Here is a 9370-nt window from a genome sequence, read left to right as displayed (position 1 = left end):
ATTTGGATCCTAATAAGGAGTACGTGGTTAGAATCAATGACCATAGTGTTGATTTCAAAGGAGTCTTACCAAATGACGAGCGAACATTCTTGAGCAAAGAGAAAACCGAGCGACTTTCTCACAAACATTGAACAAAAATCCATGTGCTTTAGAACCTTTCCAGATTTCTAGAGAAGTAGTTCTTAAACAGACTAGTGAAGCTTCCAACAAGATTATTGAGAAGTCTACATTTAAATATCCTTACACATCAAGCATTATGTAGGCATAGTCATCCAAGGAATTTCATAGTCAAAGTTGTTGAAGGGATTGAATATGTGTAGAGCAGTCAATCCAAAGTTATGGTCATTACATGAATTAGAGAGAGAGAGAGAGTCGGCATGGTGGTGGCATCAAACCACCTGTTATTTTTAGTTTTTGGAGGACTCTTTGAGGGTTTTTTTTTAGTTTTAACCCGCAAAGAGTCCTCCAAAAACTAAAAATAGTCGGATCAAGCCACCACCATGGTGACTCTCTCTCTCTCTCTCTCTCTCTCTCTCTCTCTCTCTCTCTCTCTCTCTCTCTCTCTCTCTCTCTCTCTCATTTTGATGTTGCTACCACGTCAACCACTCTTCGAGAAAGTGTGCCTCAGCTTAGCCATGAGCCAATTCATACACTTATTTCTCTCATGAATGTTTTGGGTGAGCACTAGATGTTAAAAAATAAAAATAGCCAATCAAAGGGAGGCGAGAAGGAGAAAATCCGCTTGGAAAATTCATGAAAATAGAGACCTATTTGAATCTACTCTAAAGGGAATTTAGTATGTTTGCGAAATTGATTTTCCACGTCTCTCTCTCTCTCTCTCTCTCTCTCTCTCTCTCTCTCTCTCTCTCTCTCTCTCTCTCTCTCTCTCTCTCTCTCTCTCTCTCTCTCTCTCTCTCTCTCTCTCTCTCTCTCAAATTTTGATGTTGCTACCACGTCGACCACTCTTTGAGAAAAGTGTGCCTCAGCTTAGCCATGAGCCAATTTATACACTTATTTCTCTCACAAATGTTTTGGGTGAGCACTAGATGTTAAAAAATAAAAGGAGCCAATCAAAGGGGGGCGAGAAGGAGAAAATCCGCTTGGAAAATTCATGAAAATAGAGACCTATTTGAATCTACCATAAAGGGAATTTAGTATGTTTGCGAAATTGATTTTCCACATCTCTCTCTCTCTCTCTCTCTCTCTCTCTCTCTCTCTCTCTCTCTCTCTCTCTCTCTCTCTCTCTCTCTCTCTCTCTCTCTCTCTCTCTCTCTCTCTCTCTCTCTCTCTAAACTGATCGGAAGACATAGTAGTCTGAAGTTAAAAAAAACAATACTTTGTGAGATTCCCCCATCCCCCCCCCCCCCCTTCCCCCCCTCACCCACACCCCCAAAAAAAAGAGCACACACATCACACAAAACCTACATGTGTGCTTTCATCTCCTTTCTGCAACAACCCTCGACTCCCTCGGCCTCCCTCCCCACTGAGACCTATCTGCACTGTCGTCTAGGATCTTGCCCTATCTCCAGCAACCATTTGCTTCTCTCTCTCACTTTGTCGTGGCGACCCTGTCTGATTTTAACGACTTGCTTCTCAACAAAGAGGACTGCCCTGTAGTTGTGTGCATGGATGGGTGAGAGAGAGAGAGAGAGAGAGAGAGAGAGAGAGGAGAGAGAGAGGAGAGAGAGATGCAAAACAAGCATTTGACGAGAGAAAAATAGAGAATGACGGATAAAGATTGGACAGAGAGAGAAAGAATCTTTCAAAGATTCTTCTTAAAGCAGGATTAAAAATGAATCGTGGGACATATTCTCTCTATTCAAAAATATAAAAAAACCTACTAGAAACAGTCCACACCAACGTGGACTATTTCTAGTAGGTCCTTTTTTTTTAGTTTTGATAGAGAAACATAAACTCTCTCTCTCTCTTGCTCATGCATCAGAACTCTATGCTTATTCCTTGCTCTCTCCCTCGCCACGCGTCTCAACTCCACAAATGCCATTAAAAACATTTCTCTTTCTATTAAAACTTTAAAAAAAAACTATTGGAAACAGTCCCCACTCTCTCTTGCTCATGCGTCAGAACTCTGTGCTTATACCTTGCTCTCTCCCTCGCCACGCGTCTCAACTCCACAAATACCTTTAAAAACATCTCTCTTTCTATTAAAACTAAAAAAAAAACTACTAGAAACAGTCCCCACGGGCGCGGACTATTTCCAATAGTTTTTTTAATATTTGAATAGAGAGATATAAATTCTCTCTCTCTCTCTCTCTCTCTCTCTCTCTCTCTCTCTCTCTCTCTCTCTCTCTCTGCATCCTGCTAGAGCTGTGTTAGACTAATTATACTGAATTAACTCTTTTCCTTTAAATTACCTCTGACCGAGTTTGACTCCCTTTCCCCCTTTTTGGATTCTCTCTCTTACTCTGTATCCTACTCTGACAATGATAATTGAGCTCTGTAGCTTGTGCTATCCACTCCCAAAGATCTTTTTTCCATGGGGTACTTATTAGAGGGCAGGTCCTATTTCATCTGAGGGTTTGCTTTCACCTTTTGGAATCATTGGCTATGAGAATTGATTCACCTGTTTGTGATCCTGCTCTCAATAGAGAATCCAACCATGGCAATTGGTGGTTAAGGTGGGAAAAGCCACTTGGCTATAGTTGCCTTATAATATACTTTTTTCATTTTAAATCTTTTTCATTTTACTGGCCAGGCGTGATGGGTTAGTCTTGAATGCCATTATGGAGGGGAATGAGGGGTTCTTCTCAATCTGACGTGCGCCACTTTTGGGCATTCTCTAAGCTATAACACCGCCCGGATTTATGGGGGTTTTGGTGGAGTTTGATGAGGGCTCTACTGTGGTGAACCCGCTTCTTGGTTAGCTGTTTTCATGGTGGGCTCCAAGGCCAGCTGGGGGTGGCACTAAAGGGAATGGGATCTTCTGCAATCTATACATAAGGTGAGCACTTGCTCACTTAGTTTTCATTCAGCATATATCTTTGGTTGCTCCTTGGTAGTGTCTGTTGCTCTGTTTCGGCTCCCTGCCCCTATCAAAGTGCACTCAAGCTCTATGGCCCCCAGCAAAAAAGCCACTGCTGAATCATCTAAGGTAGCATCATACTCGGTTACTGGTTTTTTCAAAATTGTCATAAATCAATGGCCTCTTGGAAATTCTATTGCATGGTTTGGTCTTGGGGTGTAGGATGCAGAAAATGTTGATGGATAAGAAACAGATAGTATTTGCTGCATACTGGTGCTCTTTTTCACTATTGTCCAGTTGAATCTTTTGGATTTTTGGGTTAAGGCAATCCTCTAGTGATTATAGGTGTTGGCCGGTACCTTTTTTGTGTCTCTCTATCCCCCGTTTCTTCTCTTCTTTTACATAGCTAGTAAGTTTTTTTCCCTACTGTGTGGTTTGACGTATCATGGAGGAAATTAAGATGTCTGCTTTCCCTTTTTACTGAGAAAAAACTATATTTCTAAGACCCATGTTTGAGAATCAGATGGTCTCTGGTAGTATTGGTGGGTTCCTTTTTGCACATGGCCACTATTGGCTGCCCTTCATATTGACATTAACTTGTAGCCAAATAAAAAAAGGCTCCCTAGAAGATGATTCTTCTATGGTTAGCCGGATATTTCCTCATCTAGTTTTGGTAAGGACTTAAAGGTCAGTAGAGTTACCACTTAAATCTACAACAAATGTTAGCAGACAGTTCCTTTGGTTTTGTTTGAGGAATGGTGGCCGCAGCTTGGGCTATGGAACACCTCTGTTATTTGGTAATGAGCATAAGCTAGCTCTGGGTAGCCCCCTACTATGCACTACATTTGGAAAAATACAACCTGGATTTTTTTTTAACGAATGTAGGTTCCTCTACTTACCACTAACAAATGTTATTTCATACTAACCTAGGGTTGACTTGCATGTTATCATTGCTCTATGGTTTGTTGCTTGAGTGTGTTGCAAGCTGTTGCCTATTGCTATATTCAGAGGCATTAATGCTATGCCCAATATGGCTGGGGCTAATAACACTAACTTCATGCTAAGATATAGGTTCTTTCCTGCATGTTTTGCAGATGTTATTAATGACCCCCTTTTTTGAGGAAATACCTACAGCTACTAATCCTATTTGCTCTTTCATCATAAATACCTCTTGTTTGGGTGTATTCTACTTTGCTGACACACAACTGTATGCAGTTTGTTAGTGTCAAAAAACCTCTGTAAGAGACTAAATTAGTCTACTATGTTACTCTTATTCTGGCTGGGTTTTGGTATGGCAGGTTACTCTATAATAAAGTGGCATGTTTGCTATAGTAGGACATGATTGTCCTCCTCAATGTACACAAAAGGACTAGCTGCCTTTCCCTTCTAATTGATTCATGGTTTGTGTTTCTAGTGGATTAGCAATCTATGTCAGCTGATTTGTTTTGAGTGTTGCCATGCACCGAGCAATTTTTTCCGAGCAAGGACAAACCCGAGCAAGTGTTTGGACACGATATAGTAAATTTTATCGTCAATAGATTATTTATCATTTGTTATATATTCATGCACCACAACAAAAAGGGTTATCGATGAATAGAATACCTCCTAAATTCCAAAACATCAAAGTTTACTTTTAAGAAAATAAACACAATATTTGAAAATATTATCTTCTCTCTTAGGCTCGCTTGGGCTTCACATGTTTGCGCATAAAGTAAGATTGATAGAATAATAAGAGCTCTAGCCCTGTACTTAATGTTCAAGTCATCGTAAGTTTCTTTTTGTAAGGTCATTTGTAGTGCTCCTATGTCTAGTACTTTGGTTCTTGATTGTCATTTTTTATACTTGAGAGCATGTGCATCCTTCCTCATCATAGACGCATCAATTTGATAGCAATTTATTGCACCTCATTAGTTCATTCATACACCAATCATCTTTTTCATGTCGTCTTGTCCTATCTATACTCTACAAGGCTGTGATCTTCATACAAAGACACCCTTCTTACACGACACATCACTGACAAACACCATACCTAATTATGAAAGGCTTCTTTTGTTACAATAAAATCATGTTTTTCCTCAATTGACCAATATAGGATTTTTTAAATCAATTTACAAAAATCAATCCCCACATGGTGCATGAAATAACTCTCTCTCTCTCTCTCTCTCTCTCTCTCTCTAGATAAAGAAAAAACTAATCCGTTACTCTAATTCAAGACAAACATCACAAAATAAGACGTCTCATGTCTTGCTGGGTATTCAGTATTAACAAACCAGATACCAATCTTTGCTTACACAGAAGGCAAAAAGTAGTTCAACCTTGATAAAAGGTGGTCCTCCAAACAAGAAATTACCCATAGCATACACACACGCTATGTTACAGCTTCCTTTTGAATCACCAACCATGGTCAATGTTGAGGCGGCTTTGATAGATCATGAGACATGATGATTACATGCATTACTTATTTGTCAAACCTTTTTTTTTTTTTTGCGAGCAGTCACTTTAGAAGTCAGCAACAGCTTGTGAATTCCAAAGGGCCACATACTGAAACCTCACCATCAATTCTTTGCTCGCACAAAGACACCTCACACAGTACCTGATCAACACAATTATGACGAGGGCTAGCATACCTCACAAATATCGAATCAACGCAATTATGACAAGGGCTAGTATCACAATCAGAATAACCATCAAGATGAGGGACATCACTGAACACCCACTGCTTGTCTTCTGCCCCAGTACGCCTAGCCTCCTCTGCATAGCGTTCAATTGTGTATTTGTTCTGTCTGTGTCGTCATCTAAATTATCAAAAATCTTTGTGTGCAAATCCAGCGTTTCATTTACAGCCAAGGCAATGTTTTTTGTGCTTGTCAGTGTCTCTTCTTGATTCAAAAGGTCATCATCTTGCTCCCGCATGATCTGTCAGACTGTCATTGAAGCCGAGCAATTCCATAGTTATCTAAGCCCGTTGTTCTATTGTTCTCTTTAGGTTCCCCTCTCCCATCCTGACCCAATAGATTAATCCTGTTAGAAGCTTGGGAGGAATTTAGGCTGTTTGACATCTGATTCATCCTAGAATGAAGACTCAGAAATCTGTCTTGTTGTTTGCTTAAGTCCTTTTCATTCAAAGATTTGGTGAGGGAAGGATTTCTCAAGAGGGACTGAAGGCTGTCAAGGTGGGTACCAAGCATGGTGATATTCCGTCTGCAGTCAAAACACAACAAGCAATCATATACGGTCAGAGTGCCATTGAGCACATGGACAACTTTAAGGGATCCATTAGTAAGTGAGGAAATTTTGGATTCACAGACAACCACAACACAAAGTTTCAAAAGAACAAACATGCAATATCACCAAGAGATGATTGAGTGAGCATAGGAGGTCAAAGAGAGAGCAATGTATTACTAGCTTGTGGCAAAAATGAGGCGGGAATTGTTAGCAGCACGGGACCCACTGCCAACAAGGGCTACGGAGTTGCACTCTACAATGCAGGCTGCTATATCCTCTGCAAGCCAAACTGCATCTTCAAACTCTTGGATCCATGAATCATTCTGTGCCATCATATATGACCCTACAATGACGTGCAAAGGAAGAGCGGTCCCAAGTTCATGCGGGAACGAAGGGCGGGGGCACCTTCAAAACGCGTTCACAGTCCCTCACATCACACCAATGTCAAGCAGAAAAACAATATGCGCGCTCTCGCTCTCTCTCTCTCTCACACACACACACACACAGTTTTTTTTAAAACTCTCTCTCTCTCTCTCTCTCTCTCTCTCTCTCTCTCTCTCTCTCTCTCACTCTCTCTCTCTCTCTCACAGTTTTAAAAAAAAAAAATCTTTGAAAGAGCGCGCGCCGGTCTCTCACTCTCTCTCTCTCACACAATTTTTTAAAAAAAACTCTCTGAAAGAGCGCGCGCCGGCGCGCGCTCTTTCAGAGAGTTTTTTTTTTAAAACTGTGTGTGTGTGTGTGTGTGTGTGTGTGTGTGTGTGTGAGAGAGAGAGAGAGAGAGAGAGAGAGAGAGAGAGAGAGAGAGAGAGAGAGAGAGAGAGAGAGAGAGAGAGAGAGAGAGAGAGAGTCATTGTGCTTGTGGGCACCCAACAGAATAGAGAGAAACAGCTGAAATTTATCACCGCGAGCTTGTGGCTATGGCGTTCGGGGTGTGCTCCTCTAGCAGTCTCATAGCTATGGTAGCATCCAGCATGAGCAGGAGCTCCTTTGTGTTTGGATGGGCATTGCGTGCTGCACCCGCAGAAGCTACATTTTTTCCATCAAAGAGGGCCCTCACTGTTTCGGCGACAACAACCGACAGGCCTTGCAGTTCCTTGGTAGCACTCCTTCGAAATGGCTTGATGGAAGCCTACGTGGGGGCTTTGGATTTGACCCCCTTGGTCTTGGATCCGAGCCCGAGCTTCTCAAGTGGTTTGTGTAATCAGAGATAGTGGACTGTAGGTGGGCTCACAAGAAGTTTTAGATAAATTCTCACAATAATTCCCACATTGTGACTCACCTCAACATCATGAGTTTCTGTGAGAGAGACACCACATACCTAGCTAGGTATTTGGTGCCTCTCGAGCAGAAGCTCATGATGTTATGCATGGTATGAAAAACACTGAAAAAAGACTCCGTTTTCCTACATGAGAATATTTCTAAATCTTCTTGTGGCTATGTTGGGTGCTGCTAAAATATTCATTCCAAAGCAGGAACTTTGAACACCCCATCCTCGTACTTAGCTGGGAAGGCCGAGTATTTCACAATTACGACTATCCTGTTCATAGTGGAGCTTATATTCTTAGGCTAAGCTAAGGGCCGAAGATGGGCAAACATCATTACTCCAGGATCAGTGAATACTGACCCCATCTTCACCAATAACAAGCTAATAGGCAGAGATGTTGGATATCCCGGTGGATTTTGGTTTAACCCTCTCGGATGGGGCTCTGGTTCTCTTGAGAAGATCAAGGAGCTTAGGACTAAGGAGATAAAGAATGACATACTCGCTATGTTGGCCGTTATCGGTGCTTGGTTCCAAGCAATCTACATGGGCATTAGCCCCATTGACAACCTTACCCCCCATCTTTCCGACCCTGGTCACAACATTGTTTTCTCGGCTTTCTTGACCAAGTGAGCAATGATCGTTGTACCTCCATCACTTGGAGCAGATATTGACACTCACTTCCTTTGTATGCCAATTGAGAAGTTCGTAAAAACCTTTTATTTGGTTGGAAGGTCCTATTTTGTCGTGTAAGCTGTGCCTGCTACTGTTTTGTCAATTTGCTTGTATCATGTTTCATTGCATTACCTTGAGGATATGAGTCAGTTTTGATTACAAAACATGCCTATTCTGGTTGTTATTTACTTCAAAAGTTTTCCACTGTTCTCTGACCAAATGCCTCTCATTCGATCCCTTCATCTCTCCCAGTTAATAAAGATAATGAAGTCTGGCTTGAATGCGAGAGAGAGAGAGAGAGAGAGAGAGAGAGAGAGAGAGAGAGAGAGAGAGAGAGAGAGAGAGAGAGAGAGAGAGAGAGAGAGAGATCCACGACAAAGAGGAAGCAAGCAGTCTAGGAGAGGGGCTCACGTTGCAGTATCAATTGAGAGGGGCTCACGTTGCAGTATCAATTGTTTCTCTCTCTCTCTCTCTCTCTCTCTCTCTCTCTCTCTCACTCACTCACTCACACACACACACACACATGCGCACACACCCGTTTGATTCCTTTTTTGTTACTTGTCTCAAATCAGCAAAAAGTTTTGTGACTCCCTCTCTGCTACCATTTATGGACGACAATGTGGCCACAAGATTGTTCTTATGTTTGACGATAGCATCTATGCACTTTCTATCTCTTTTGTGATACAACATTATGAAATAACTAATGCATTCAATTTGCATCCATTAACTCTAATGGGAGAGCAGGTGAAGATAAAGGCTACTGAACTTGCTAGTGGTGAACAAATCTTCCTTTTCAATCATGGCCAATGTCAATTCTAGAAGGTTAGCATTGCTATTGAAAGCACACAAGGCATTGGAATGAAGGACACACTAGTAATAGTCCGATGGTCCCTCCATAGTAGTTGGTATACTACATGCAATGCCTTCACAACGTACACATGACACTCAAGAAAGCAAAGGATATCATTCAAGTTCAAGAGCTACCTACACATTATGATGGACATGTGGCATTTGAGTTACCATCTTTTGATCTTTTTGTGCACGAACTTATGACAATTGCAACATGTGAATTTACCATGGAGAATAAGTTTGCACAAATAGAGTTTTGGAATGTGCTCAGCAAGATGGTACAAAAGCAAGATATGACTGTGTATCAATGTGTGTGTGAACACATTAAAGGAAGAGTATGGGTCTTTTGTTTGAGACTATTTTAATGTGTGTGAACACAT

General features: G+C 41.4%; 2 pseudogenes; one reads left to right on the top strand and one right to left on the bottom strand.

Moving 5' to 3' along the window:
• Window positions 1-5608: 5608 nt before the first annotated feature.
• LOC147454625 (syntaxin-52-like) lies at window positions 5609-6537 on the bottom strand (annotated as a pseudogene).
• A 585-nt stretch (window positions 6538-7122) lies between these two features.
• Window positions 7123-8099, top strand: LOC147454624 (photosystem I chlorophyll a/b-binding protein 2, chloroplastic-like; annotated as a pseudogene).
• Window positions 8100-9370: the final 1271 nt, after the last annotated feature.

Source organism: Adiantum capillus-veneris, chromosome 7 (assembly GCF_014529385.1).
Source record: "Adiantum capillus-veneris isolate H3 chromosome 7, ASM1452938v2, whole genome shotgun sequence".
In the NCBI taxonomy this organism is placed as follows: domain Eukaryota; kingdom Viridiplantae; phylum Streptophyta; class Polypodiopsida; order Polypodiales; family Pteridaceae; genus Adiantum; species Adiantum capillus-veneris.
The sequence above is the reverse complement of the archived record's forward strand: the minus strand, read 5'-3'. Positions and strand labels throughout refer to the sequence as shown.